Here is a 14,475-nt window from a genome sequence, read left to right on the forward strand (position 1 = left end):
AGACCGGATCTCACTGACGTCCCCCTGCAGAACCCGGAAGAGGTACTGTATACAGATGGAAGCAGCTTCATGGTCAATGGAGTCAGGTACGCCGGGGCAGCTGTGGTTACCCTAGAGCGGGTTATCTGGGCCCAGGCTCTCCCACACGGGACCTCAGCCCAGAAGGCAGAACTCATAGCTCTAATAAAGGCCTTGAACTGGGCAGAGGGAAAAACTGTCAATATCTACACGGATAGTCGATATGCCTTTGCTACAGCCCATGTACATGGAGCCATTTATAAAGAAAGAGGGCTGCTTACCTCAGAGGGAAAAATCATAAAAAACAAAGAGGAAATCCTAGCCTTACTAGAAGCTATATGGAAACCTAAGGCAGTGGCATTAATACACTGCAAGGGACACCAGAAAGGAGATTCACCAGATGCAAGGGGAAATAGGGCAGCGGACCTGCAAGCCAGACAGGCTGCCTTGGGGCCGGTAAAACCTCTGACTCTTCTTGTGACTCTGCCGGCCCCAAACCTGCCTCCTACCCCGATATACTCGCCTGAGGAAGAAAACTTTGCTAAAGAACAGGGGGGACGGCAAGATTCCACAGGATGGTGGATTCTACCAGACACAAGGATTGTGCTCCCCGAGGCCCTAGGAAGGGTACTAGCTAAGGACATACATCAGGCTACCCACTTAGGGCAAACAAAACTAACTGAGCTGCTGAGGGCCAGATACTACATTCCACACTTATATGAGATTGTTAAGGAAACTTCTACTCGTTGTGACGTCTGTGCCAGAGTAAATCCAGGGGCCAGTAGGTCTAGTCAGACAGGGATAAGACTTAGGGGTACTAGCCCAGGGGAACACTGGGAAGTAGATTTTACAGAAATAAAGCCCCCAGCTTGTGGCTATAAATACCTCCTTGTGTTTGTAGACACTTTCTCTGGATGGGTCGAGGCTTTTCCTAGTAGGTCAGAAACCGCACTGGTAGTAACAAAGAGATTACTACAGGACCTGGTTCCTCGGTTCGGCTTGCCCCTGACACTGGGATCAGATAATGGCCCCGCCTTTACGGCACAAGTTTCCCAGGGCCTGGCGAAGGCCCTGGGCATATCCTGGAAGCTACACTGTGCCTATCGCCCCCAGAGTTCTGGGCAGGTTGAAAGGATGAACCGGACCATCAAAGAGACTTTAACAAAATTTATCCTAGAGACCGGTGAAAACTGGGTCAACCTGCTTCCTTTTGTTCTCCTCCGTACCCGATGTACTCCCTATAAGAAAGGCTTTACTCCTTTTGAAATCATGTTTGGTAGGCCCCCTCCCTTACTCCCCAAACTTGCAGACACCATACAGGCGGAAATCCATAACCATACACTCCTTAAGTCCTTGCAGGCACTCCAGTCTGTCCAGTCCCAGGTGCACACACTCATCAGGGGAGCTCAACCTACCTCAGGGGACCTCACTGACCAGCCGGTACACCCCTTCCAGCCGGGCGACGAAGTCCTGATAAAGAGATTCACCACCTCCGGCCTGACTCCTCGATGGAAGGGACCCTACACCGTGATTCTGGTCACCCCCACGGCTGTCAAGGTGAACGGACTAACTGCCTGGATTCACCACTCACATGTCAAGACGGCCCCGCCGGATGCACAATGGAAAGTGACCTCAGCTTCAGCAGACCACCTAAAGCTAAGACTTTCGCGCTCCTCACAGTAACCTTCCTTGCCCCCCTGATTCATGGTGTAGCCCTTCGGAGAGGACCCCCCTTGACACCCACCTATTACCGATGGATCCTTACTGAAGGGGCCACTGGTGGATATGTTAGTTCTAAAACTGAAAGGGGATCCACCCTTATAAATGTAACCCTGGAATACATTCCCAGAAACCCCATAACCTTTTCCTTGGACCTTTGTGCCCTCTTGGGAGCTACTCTCAACCAGGGGGAAACAGGTGTCAGGAGAAAAAGGGCAGGCTTCGCTTGGGGAGGCAGAGTAACAGCCCTAGATGTAACAAAACCCGGGTGTGGAAATGTGGGGGCCGAAAAGCAGCTTCAGACAATAGGGCTATATCTATGCCCAGGGTCCACACCAGATAAGAGATGGAATTGTGGAAACTTAGATGAGTTCTTCTGCCCCTATTGGGGCTGTGAGTCTATCTCCACTATAACAGGATATACTACAAACAGAGACACTTTCATCTCGTTCACCCGAGACTCTCCCCCGAGCCCTTGCCACACCGGTTCTTGTAACCCACTCAAAATAACGGTCCTGTATCCAGATGGGAGATGGGCAACAGGGCGAACCTGGGGTCTTAGGGTATATATGAGTGGATGGGATAAGGGAAACATCTTTACCATCCAGCGTATACCATTGCCCAGAACTGACCGCCCAGTGGGACCCATTGCCGAGGTCCTAAGGCCCCCGGAAATCATCTCCAAGGTCCAGATAGCCCCCAGTCCTAGCCCTGTTACTCCCAATCTATCCCCCACTCCTAGCTCTGCTATATCCATTCCAAACCTGTTCACAGAAGCCCCCCCAGACATAGAAGGCTTGAACCTTCTAAACATGTTGTCCTCCACACACCACCTGCTCAACCAGACAAACCCAGATCTAGGAAAAGATTGCTGGCTATGCTTAAATCCACAGCCACCGTTTTACATAGGTCTAGCAGCCCAACCCGACATAGCCCCCTCAAACACCTCTTGTACTGAAAGGCAGTTCCACATAACACTAGGTGATCTAGAGGGAGAAGGCAGATGTTACCACTCCCCTAATTATAATCTCACCAGCTCCCCCTACCGACGTTTTTGCAAAAATACCCTCATTTTAAGTTATAGTCAAACAAGTTTTTACTACGCTGCCCCAGACTCGGTCTGGTTTGCCTGTACTTTTGGCCTCACGAGCTGTATTTCCACCTACCAGTTCAACAACTCCTCAAAACCCATTCTTTGTACCCCCGTGTATATATTACCCCGGGTAAATGTTTACAGTGGGCCCCAAGGTGAAATTCTCATAGCACCTGATACAGACAGACGTTGGAAACGGGCCCCCATAATTGTACCCCTATTAGTGGGACTTGGAATAGCAGGATCCACCGCTATAGGAATCTCTGCCTTAGTCACTGGGGACCAAAATTTCAAAGCTCTTTCACACCAAATAGATGCAGATATTACCCATCTGGAAAATTCCATCACCAAATTAGCTGAACAAGTGGATTCCTTGGCTGAAATGGTATTACAAAATAGAAGGGGGTTAGACTTGTTGTTCTTGAAGGAAGGAGGACTGTGTGCGGCTCTCGGTGAGCAATGTTGCTTCTATGCAAATAACTCTGGAGTTATCCGAGACAGCCTTGCTATGGTTAGGAAAAACTTAGAAACAAGAAAACACCTCAGAGAGGCCTCAGGAAATTGGTACCAAAAACTGTTCTCTTGGTCCCCCTGGCTGACATCCTTGCTCACTGGCTTAGCAGGTCCTTTAATGTTAGTGATCCTAGGGTTGACATTTGGACCATGCCTTTTAAACATGCTCCGCAAGTTTATCCAAGAAAGAATAGATTCGGTAAAATTAATGGTTCTAAGATCTAACTATGGGCCCCTGTGTCAAGAAGAAGACACCTATTAAAGATTTAATACATGATTATAAGAACAGGGGGGAATGTGATATAGCTGGCCTAGAATTAGAACCTGTATAATGCCATTTTTTTAAAAGAACAGTGCTGTTTCCATTCTCACAATGACTGCTAACCTTGGCTTTTGTAAATTGCTAGATCATTTGCAGGATGCAAAGAGAGGTAAAGCTGCATACCTCCTTTTATCTATCAGAATTGCTGGCCTTTGTTTCCCAGAGTAGGCACCCCAAGATCATTCCATCCTGGCGCCAAGCAACTGAAAATCTATGGATCCCACCCCTACCCAGACGATGTGTAAACGAATGCTAATCTTAGCATCTGTGAACTCCTTAAATGACAATCAGAATAGTCCTCTGGCCCTCGAAATGTCCAGAACCCCCTCACCCTCATCTCCGCCCAGAAGCTGATTTGAATCCACTGGCCCTCGGAATGTCTGAAGCCCCTCACCCCATCCTCTCCCCTCACCCCCGAGGCGATTTTACGGGTATAAAAGGTCTTGTCACCCTCTTTTACGGGGCCACGGGTTGGAGAGACGTGAGTCCTCCGTGGTCGCCGGCAATAAACCCTGCAATTTGGCATACTTTTGTTCTGGTGTTGACTTTCTGTGCTAAGTTCAATGCAACAGTTCTTAGTCTCTGCTTTACACCATGGGTTTAGGAGATCACCCCACTCTCAGGTTCCTCAGCTATGGAGAGAACCTCCTTCCTACCCCCCCACCAGGATCAAATGAGAAACAGCAGTGGAAGTTTATACACTATAAGGATGACAATGTGATATAGCTGGCCTAGAATTAGAACCAGTACAATGCCATTTTAAAATGGGAAAACTGTTTCCATTCTCCTCACAATGACTACTAGCCATGGCTTCTGTAAACTACTAAGATTACCTTGCAAAATGCAAAGAGAGGACAAGCTGCATACTTTCTCTTATCTGTAACTGCCAGAATTGCTGGCCTTTGTTTACCAAAGTAAGCACCCCCAGATAATTCCATCCTGGTGCCAAGTAACCTAAAATTATGTGGACCCCACACCTGCCCAAATAATGTATAAACTAATGTTTACCTTGACCTCTGTAAACCACTTAAGTGGCAATCGGAATGACAAAAGTCCCCTGGCCCTTGGAATATCTGGAGCCCCTCACCCTCCTCTCAGCCTAGGAGGTGATTGACAGCTTTCATTCCCATCTCGGTTCCTCGCCCCCACTCCCAAGGTGGTTTTGTGGGTATAAAAAGGTCTTGTCACTCTTCTTTCTTGGCCACGGGTTGGAGAGACGTGAGTCCTCCGTGGTCGCCGGCAATAAACCCTGCAATTGGCATTCTTTTGTTCTGGTGTTGACTTTCTGTGCTGAGTTCAATGCAACAACATAACCATTGCCATGTGTAATGAGCTCGGTAGGGATATACTACTTTTTCTTGATTAATCAGGACATTCTCTTTTTTTGAACGTGAAATAGATATTTCTTTTTTTTTATTGCATTTTAGGTTTTGGGGTACATGTGAAGAACATGCAAGATTGTTGCATAGGTACACACGTGGCAGTGTGATTTGCTGCCTTCCTCCCCTTCACCTATATCTGGCATTTCTCCCCATGCTATCTCTCCCCAACTCCCCACCCTCTACTGTCCCTCAGAGACAGCCCCCAGTGTGTAGTGCTTCCCTCCCTGTGTCCATGTGTTCTCATTGTTCAACACCCACCTATGAGTGAGAACATGTGGTATGGGGAGTCCCACCATGTAAATGCTTGCAAAGCGAGTTTTACAATACGGGCGGTTTGAGCCCAGACACAGGGTCGCCTGAAGGAGGGGAGTCGAGATAAAAGAATCAGGAACAGACAAAGGGAATCTATTTAAAAGATTGTCAGATGTTTGAAACCAAAAGCTCTTGCAGTCCCGAGGAACAATGTCTCCATGTAAATGTTTTTTATGAGCACCAGGAATGACTATCACCTTTTACAACCACTGATTGTGTATCTGCCATCTTTATTGTATACAGTAGGTCATCTAGTGATTTGCATTTCCTCTTGCAGTGGCGTAAACCAGAGCCTGGAAAAATGTATATATACTGAGCCTTTGAAAAATAAATTTGATGTGGAATAAGGACTTCACATTTCTCCTGACTCCGCTTTACTATCTCCTTTTATTTCCCATTCACTCCCCCACTCAGGTTTGAAACCCTCCTGCTGGCCAAGAGTGACCGCCAGACGTGGCGACCTGAACAAGGGACCTGAGAATCAGGGATTTCAGTGATGCTTTAAGTGAGTGGTGCCAGCTGTAAGTAACAAAGAAATTAAAAAGAGAATATGTAAATACAATCAAGAGTTAATGAATTTGTGTAAATAACTGCAAATTTTTTTTTCAGAAAAAGAACCTCAATTTGTGAGCAATCAGGAGTAAAAATGGGGCAGATTGAGTCAAAAGAACATAAGCTGTTTATATATTTATTGCATTCTATGATTAAGGCTTGTGGTCATGATATAAAACTTAGTCAAGTGCAAAAATTTTTGCAGATTGTTTGCGAACTGTGTCCCTGGATTCCTGAAGGTGGAATTTTGAAAGAAAAGGCTTGGGAAGTTATTGGTGAAAAAATCAGTCACTTTTGCTCTTACAATAGTAAATTGCCTCAAGCAGCCATATTGATCTCTGTCTGGAGCAAGCTTTGTGGCTGTGTCTGCCCTTTCCCTTTGTCTTCTCCAATCCCTCCTGCTGCTGCAGCTTCTGTGCCTTTCTATTCTCCCCCCACCTTTCTTTCTCATTCTGCTGCCCCACCTACATACCAAACTCAGGCAACTTTTGCGCCAGAATGATCAAAGTTTTCTCCAGCTCTACCTGAACAATAAGAAATTGATGAAAGAGGTTCTTGCAGTCCTTGTAGTGAGTATGATTCTAATTCTTATAATGTTCCTCTGACTGAGGTCATAGTACACCCTAGTAAGCCTCCAGAGACTGTGTCTACTTGGCAGTCTGGTCCTGTTACGCTCACCTTGCCTCCAGACTTTTTAAGGCAATTTCAGAATTTACTTTCACTCTGCTCTTGTGCACTTTCTGGCCAACAGTGCTTTCCTGTAGTACAGGGAAATGTTACAAATATGGGAGGCTATCCTACTGGAAACATGCCTATAACTTTACCGTCCACAGACCTTGCTCCTGTGTCTCCACTAACTCATGCTCTAATGTCTAATAAAAGAGGGTTTTCTGATGTAGGTAATATGTTTCCTTGTCTCTTTCCAGTTGTAGAAGTCTCAGATCCCCAAGGACAAATAATTCGTAGATATTATTCTGTCCCACCTAAAACGTTAAAAGAGATGAAAGAGGCTGTCACACAATACAGTCCTACAGCTCCTTATACCCTCTCCTTGTTGCAAAATTTGACTGGAGAAGCTTTGCTGCCACATGATCGTGGTCGTCTTGCTAAAGCTTGCCTTTCTGGTGGCGATTATTTACTTTGGAGAGCTGATTATGATGATCGTGCTTATGATCTGGCACAAAGAAATCTTACTTATCCGATTTCAGTTACTTTAGATATGCTTCTTGGAAAGGGGCAGTTTGAGAACCTTAATGCTCAGATACAGCTTCCTGAGATAGCTTTTGGACAAATCCATACTATCACTTTACAATTTCCCTCAATAGGGGTCAAAACTGAGGACTTGGCAAAAATTAAACAGGGTCCTGATGAGCCATATCAGGAGTTTGTGTCTTGCTTACTTCAGGCAATTGACAGACTGGTACAGGATGGAGAAGCTGGCTCTTTATTGGTTAAGCAATTGGTGTATGAAAATGCTAATCCAGCTTGTCACGCAGCTATATGGCCATGGAAAAAGAAGGGCTCACTTTCTGATTATATTCGTTTATGTGCTGATATACGACCTGCATATCAGCAGGGGCTGGCCATGGCTGCTGCTCAAGCAGGAATGACTGTTACCACCTATGTGAAACAAAAATTTAATAATAAGGAAAAACAAGGACCTAAATGTTTTAAATGTGGTAATTCTGGACATAGTGCTCGACAATGTCAGACTGATGTAACTGAGAAAGAAAAATGCCTTCCAATCCTTCTAGTAGTGGGAGGCAACCTGGGGAATGTCCTCGTTGTCGCCGAGGTAATCATTGGGCCAACGAATGCAGATCTAAGCGAGATGCACAAGGAAATTATTTAGAGCCTAAGTTGGGAAACGGCCAGAGGGGGCTGTCCTGAACCCCACAGAAATTCGGGTCACCTGTTCTCCAGGAGACACTGAATCCAGGAATGGCAAATCCATTTCTCAGCTCTATAGGGCCACACCAGGCAGCACAGGACTTGACCTCTGTCCCTCCTCCCGAGAAGTATTAACACTGGAAATGGGTCCTCAGTCTATTCCTACAGGAATTTTTGATCCTTTGCCTCAGGGTCATTTTGGTCTTTTGTTAGGCAGAAGTGGATGGACTATGAATGTGCTACAAGTCCTTCCTGGGGTTATAGATGCAGATTATACAGGAGAAATTAAAATCATGGCTTGGGCCATGGAATATTTACTTTAACTCCTGACAAGCCTATAGTGCAGCTTCTTATCATACCTGTGAATACTTCTATAAGCCATCCCCTTCCACAGAGGCTCCATGTCGCTCAGCTTTCAGATCTTCAAATCATGCCTACCCGGTGCAGTCTATTACTGCTACTCACCCTGAATTACCTATATGGATTGATGGCAAGCCCTTTAAAGGACTGCTAGATACTGCTGCTGATATTTCTATTATTTCAGCTAATCATTGGCCTTTACAATGGCCCTGCTCTCCTTCTATGACATCTTTACAGGGAATTGGTATGAGCAAAAATCCTTAAAAATCTAGCAATTTATTTATATGGTCTGATGCTTAAGGACATGAAGGATATTTTCAACCTTATGTCCTCCCAGGACTCCCATTTAACTTATGGGGTCGAGATATTTTAGAAGCAATGGGAGCTAAACTTACTACTGGAAATTTTGCTTGGCAAATAATGAAAAAACAAGGTTATCAAGAAGAAAAGGGCTTAAGTAAAAATTTACAGGGAATATCGGAGCCTGTAAATCCTTCTCCAAAATATGACAGACAGGGCTTAGGGTATTTTCTCTAGGGGCCACTAATTCTCCCGATGCCCATGCTGATGTTATTTGCTGGAAATCTGATTCTCCAGTGTGGGTAGAGCCCTCATCTAAACAGAAGATTTCTGCCTCTCAAGAGTTGGTTCGGGAACAACTCGAGGCAGGACATATCCAATCCACTCAAAGCCCTTGGAATTCTCCAATTTTTGTTATTAAGAAAAAAATCCGGCAAATGAAGACTTTTACAGGATTTAAGAAAAGTTAATGAAACCATGGAAATAATGGGGCCTCTTCAACCTGGCCTGCCATCTCCTGTAATAATACCTCAAGAATGGAAATTGATTGTTATTGATTTAAATAACAATCTGCTTTTTTTTTTTTTTTGCCAGTTTGAGCTTATGAGGTTGCTCAGGTTAGCCTTGAACTGATGACCTCGCCTTCACGAGCGCCATGACCTCTGGCGGGAGCCACTTTGGACCCCAACAATCTGCTTTTTTACTATACCTCCTGCTCCAGAAGATTGTAAAAGGTTTGCTTTCAGTATTCCATCTACTAATTATGAGCAACCTTGGGACATGTATGAATGGGTGGTATTACCTCAAGGCATGGCCAACAGTCCTACTCTTTGTCAAACTTTTGTTGCAAAGGCTATTCTTCCTGTCAGGCCACAACATCCTAACATTATTCTTATTCATTATATGGATGATATTTTCATTGCTGTTTCATCTAATGTTCTTTCACAGTCTGCCTTTGTGCAATTGCAGGAGTGCTTAACTAATGCTGGATTAGTAGTTGCTCCTGAGAAAATCCAAATTTCTCCTCCTTATCATTACTTAGGATGTATAATTGAGTCACAAAAGATATCCTATGAAATTCCAAAACTAAATACTTCTCAATTGAAAACTCTTAATAATTTCCAAAAATTTTTAGGTGATTTAAATTGGATCAGACCTAGTCTCAGACTTACTACAAGAGATTTAAAACCTTTTTTTGACCTTCTAAAGGGACCTTCTAATCCTAATTGACCATGCCAGCTCACTCCTGAACCTGTGCAAACACTCCAGGTTGTCCAGAAGGCTTTGTCAGAACAAAAATTAACCAGAACACAGGACAAAGCACCCTGGAGCTTTTGTGTGTTACGCACACAGTATTCTCCTACAGATGTCTTCTGGCAACAAGGCATATTAGAATGGTTGCACCTTCCTGCCAGTCGTGGAAAGGTGGTCACTCCTTATTATGATTTAGTTTCTGGTTGCTAAAGGCAAGACTCGTGCCCTTGCATTGTTTGGATAGGAGCCTCCAGAAATTATTGTTTCTTACACAGGTCCTCAACAAACTTGGCTTTGGCAATTCTCAGAAACTTGGCAAATTGCTTTTGCTGGGTTTCCAGGAAATATCGGCTGTCACCTTCCAGCTGATAAGATTTTACAATTCTATACTCTTAATTCTCTTATCTTTCCTCTAAAATGTGTTAAGACTCCTTTAACACAAGCACATCTGGCTTTCGCAGACGGATCCTCATCTGGTATTGCAGCTGGAACTGTTAATAAACCCTTTTTCCTTTCAAACTCAGGAAACCTCAGATCAATGAGTTGAACTCCTTGCAGTAAAATATGTTTTATCTCACTGGGATATTCCTCTTAACATTTATTCTGATAGCCAATATGTTGTTCAACTTGTTCAAAACCTGGAGACTGCTCCCTTATGTTCTTCCTCAATCATTCATCTTTTAATTCCCTTACAGGACTCTCTTCAGCAGCATTCAAATCCCATTTTCATAGGTCACATTCGAGCTCATTCTAACCTGCCAGGACCTCTCAGTGAAGGGAATCAGCAAGCCGATCTGCTTACTCAATCTGTTTTTTCAGTTCTAACTCCTCTTCAACAGGCACAAGCATCCCATGCTTTACATCACCAAAATGCCTGCAGTCTTCATTTACAATTTAAAATTACTCAAGAACAAGCTTGACAGGTTGTTAATCAATGCTCTGCATGTCTTCCCCACTTACCAGTTTCTTTTCACTATGGAGTTAATCCTCGAGGACTGCAAAGTGGACACATATATCAAATGGATGTTACTCATTTTGCACCTTTTGGCAAATTTCAATATATACATGTAACTATTGATACTTTTTCTCATTTTCTGGTAGCCTCAGCTCATACAGGAGAAGCTGTTAAGGACGTTATAGCCCACTGTTTTTTGGTGTCTTCTATTTTAGGCCCTCCTAAAATTCTTAAAACCGATAATGCTCCTGCTTATACCAGCAAAGGATTCAATCACTTGTTCTCAGTTTCATATCCAACATCGTACAGGTATTCCCCATAATCCACAAGGACAAGGAACTGTTGAACGTGCTCATGCAATTCTAAAAATAACTTTGCAAAAAACACAAAAGGGGGAGTCAGTAGCTGATTTATATAAGACTCCTCATAATTGGCTCAGACATGCTCTTTATGTTGTAAATTTTTTGACTTTTGATGCAGAAGGATGCTCTGCTGCTGAGCATTTCTGGGCACCCTAGTCCCAGAGCACAAGCTGAGGTGCTGTGGAAGGACCTCACTTAACTAACAAGTGGAATGGACCTGATCCAGTCCTCATATGGGGACGAGGACATGTTTGTGTTTTTCCTAGATCTGCGGAAAGCCCGTTGTGGATCCCGGAACGGTTGGTGAAACATGCCCTTCGAGGGCCTGCTGCTGATGGGAAATCCCGGGACCTCGATCCCACGACTGCATCTGACACCACCCCCACTGCTCCATCCTCACTGAAGGAGGCATTCCCTGACACAGAATACTCAGCACCTTCCTGTGTCGACTTGGAGTCAACTGAAACAACTTTGTGCTGAAGCAGCTCAACTTGTGGACTCACAGGGTACACAAAGAACTCCGGCTGTAATGTTTACAGCCATGTTAGCTATCTTATCTTACCAAGTTCCGGGGGGAAGAGCAGAAGAACAAACTTTGTGGGCTTATGTACAAAATCCTCCCCTGCTGCGTCCTGTTACTCGGAATGATCCTCCGGTTGCAGTGTACTTAAATGACACCTTTGTTTTTGGACTCCCTTCATCTTCTCATATTACGCCCCAGAAGGCAGCATGTGCATTCACTGCACAAGCTGCTGCACCTTCTATGTGCTTTTATGCCTCTCGCATTTGGGTTGGGGCTCTTTCAAGACAACAGTTGAAGGATCATTATTCCTCAGGACCTAATTCTTTAGATTTAGCCAGTCGGCTACAATACACATTTTAGGGAGAGTCTGATCTCAGACCTGGGGAAGAAACTCGTGCTAATAGAGATTGGGGAATATACTATTTAGGAATCAAAGAGTCTGAAAATGTAACTTCTGTATCTTCTCTTCCTTTGAAAAAGTCCTGTGTTACTTTTAAGTAATTTTTCCTTGATATTCCTCCTTGGAAACGCTGTGATCATAGACAAGCTGCAACCTATACTTTGCCCACTGGTTTTATCCTTTATGATTGGTCTGTTGCTGTTCCTTATTCTTCAGGATTCGATCGTTATGAAAGCCCTGGGGGATGGCTTACTCCTTTTTTGACAACTCCTTCTGGAGAGACACACTCTTCTATTTGGCGATTATTTTTAGCCTTAACTTCTAGCATTATGACAGCTGGTGAAAGAAGCAACTATTCTCCACTAATACAAAAGATTTTTGTACAAGCTTGTGTAACCTCTCCTTATGCTATTCTTTATGGAAACATATCTATAAAGGAAATAAGTGGACATTATTCTATGACTTGCCCTAATTGTGTTCTTACTAATTGTATTGATTCAACCATTTTCCCAACTCCAGCTATTATGAGTGTACATCAACCCCCTTATATCATGCTTCCTGTTAATATGTTTGGGCCTTGGTATGATGATAGAGGATTGCAAGTTTTACAAGTTAGAAATTTAATGGTGTGTCCAATAGGTTTTTAGAATTGCTTATTGCCAGTATTATTGCAATTGTTACTGTTATTGCTACTGCGGCTACTGCAGTCAGTCTATCTTATAATACACAAACTGCTTCTTATGTTAACCATTTAGCAAAGAATATCTCTATGTCTTTAGGAACTCAGATGGATATAGATAGAACATTAGAAGCAAAGTTAAATGCTTTGGAATAAACTGTTACTCTTGTTGGAGATAAAGTGTATAATATTCAAAATCGCCTTGCACTTTGGTGCCATGCTGAATTTACTTCCATTTGTGTTACTAATACGGAACATAATGCCTCTGAATGGCAATGGCCTTTAGTTAAGGCCCATTTGCAAGGGATATGGTCACATAATACTTTGTCTTTAGATATAAAAAAATTACAGAAACAAATATATGCAATTGATGCTTCCAGAGAACAGCTCCCTGTAGATGATACTGTAGCCAAAGATATTGTGAACACATTGTCTTCCTGGCTGCATTGGTCTAAGAAACCATCGTTTTCATCTCTAATTGGCTTAGGAGTGTTAATCCTCCTCCTGATTCTTCTTTTGCCTGTTATCCTTCCATTCCTGTTCTCCTCCTTCCAACAGTTGCAGCTTAAATTATTTGAGTTGCAGCTAAAAAATAAAAGAGAGGAGGAACTGTGGGGAGCCCGCCCCTGTAAATGCTTGCAAAGCAAGTATTAAAATATGGGTGGTTTGAGCCAAGAAACAGGGTTGCCTGAATGAGGGGGGTCGAGATAAAAGAATCAGGAACAGACAAAGGGAATCTATTTAAAAGATTGTCAGATGTTTGAAACCAAAAACTCTTGCAGTCCCGAGGAACAATGTCTCCATGTAAATGTTTTTTATGAGCATCAGGAATGACTATCACCTTTTACAACCACTGACTGTGTTTCTGCCATCTTTATTGTATAGAGTGGGTCATCTAGTGATTTGCATTTCCTCTTGCAATGACGTGAACCAGAGCCTGAAAAAATGCATATATACTGAGCCTTTGAAAAATAAATTTTGTGAGGAATAAGAACTCCATATCATTCCTGACCCTACTTTACTATCTCCTTTTATTTCCCACAAACTCCCACACTCAGGTTTGGAACCCTCTTGCTGGCCAAGAGTGACTGTCAGAATGCGGTATTTCATTTTCTGTTCTTGTGTCAGTCTGCTGAGAATGATGGTCTCCGTGTTCATCCATGTCTCTACAAAGGACATGAACTCATCGTTTTTGATGGCTGCATAAAATTCCATAATATATATGTACCACATTGTCCCTATCCAGTCAATTATCGATGGGCATTTGAGTTGGTTCCAGGTCTTTGCTATTATAAACTGTGCTGCAATGAACATTGGTGTGCATATGTCCTTATAGTAGAACGATTTATAATCCTTTGGATATATACCCAGTAATGGGATTGCTGGGTCAAATGGAATTTCTATTTTTAGGTCCTTGAGGAATTGCCACACTGTCTTCCACAATGGTTGAACTAATTTACACTTCCACCAACAGTCTAAAAGTGTTTCTGTTTCTCCACATCCTCTCCAGCATCTGTCTCCAGATTTTTTAATGATCGCCATTCTAACTGGTGTGAGATGGTATCTCAATGTAGTTTTGATTTGCATTTCTCTAATGACCAGTGATGATGAGCATTTTTTCATGTGTTTGTTGGCTTCATGTATGTCTTCTTTTGTAAAGTGTCTGTTCATATTTTTGCCCACTTTTGAATGGGCTTGTTTTGTTTTTGTAAATCTGTTTTAGTTCTTTGTAAATTCTGAATATCAGCCCTTTGTCAGATGGGTAAACTGCAAAAATTTTTTCCCATTCTGATGGTTGCTTATTCACTCTAATGACTGTTTCTTTTGCCATGCAGAAGCGG

At 43.3% G+C, this 14,475-nt stretch overlaps 1 protein-coding gene and 1 long non-coding RNA gene across 3 annotated transcripts in view; one reads left to right on the plus strand and one right to left on the minus strand.

The window, feature by feature from the left end:
• LOC108590038 (tripartite motif-containing protein 75-like) overlaps positions 1-14,475 on the minus strand; it is a 49,446-nt gene that overhangs the window by 24,749 nt on the left and 10,222 nt on the right. The window lies entirely within an intron of this gene.
• LOC144581721 (uncharacterized) lies at positions 5,897-13,628 on the plus strand. The gene is made up of 3 exons (XR_013532835.1): positions 5,897-6,480; positions 9,056-9,195; positions 11,299-13,628. It is a non-coding gene; the product is annotated as an uncharacterized LOC144581721 (long non-coding RNA).

The sequence above is a fragment of the Callithrix jacchus genome, chromosome 3 (assembly GCF_049354715.1).
Source record: "Callithrix jacchus isolate 240 chromosome 3, calJac240_pri, whole genome shotgun sequence".
NCBI lineage: Eukaryota > Metazoa > Chordata > Mammalia > Primates > Cebidae > Callithrix > Callithrix jacchus.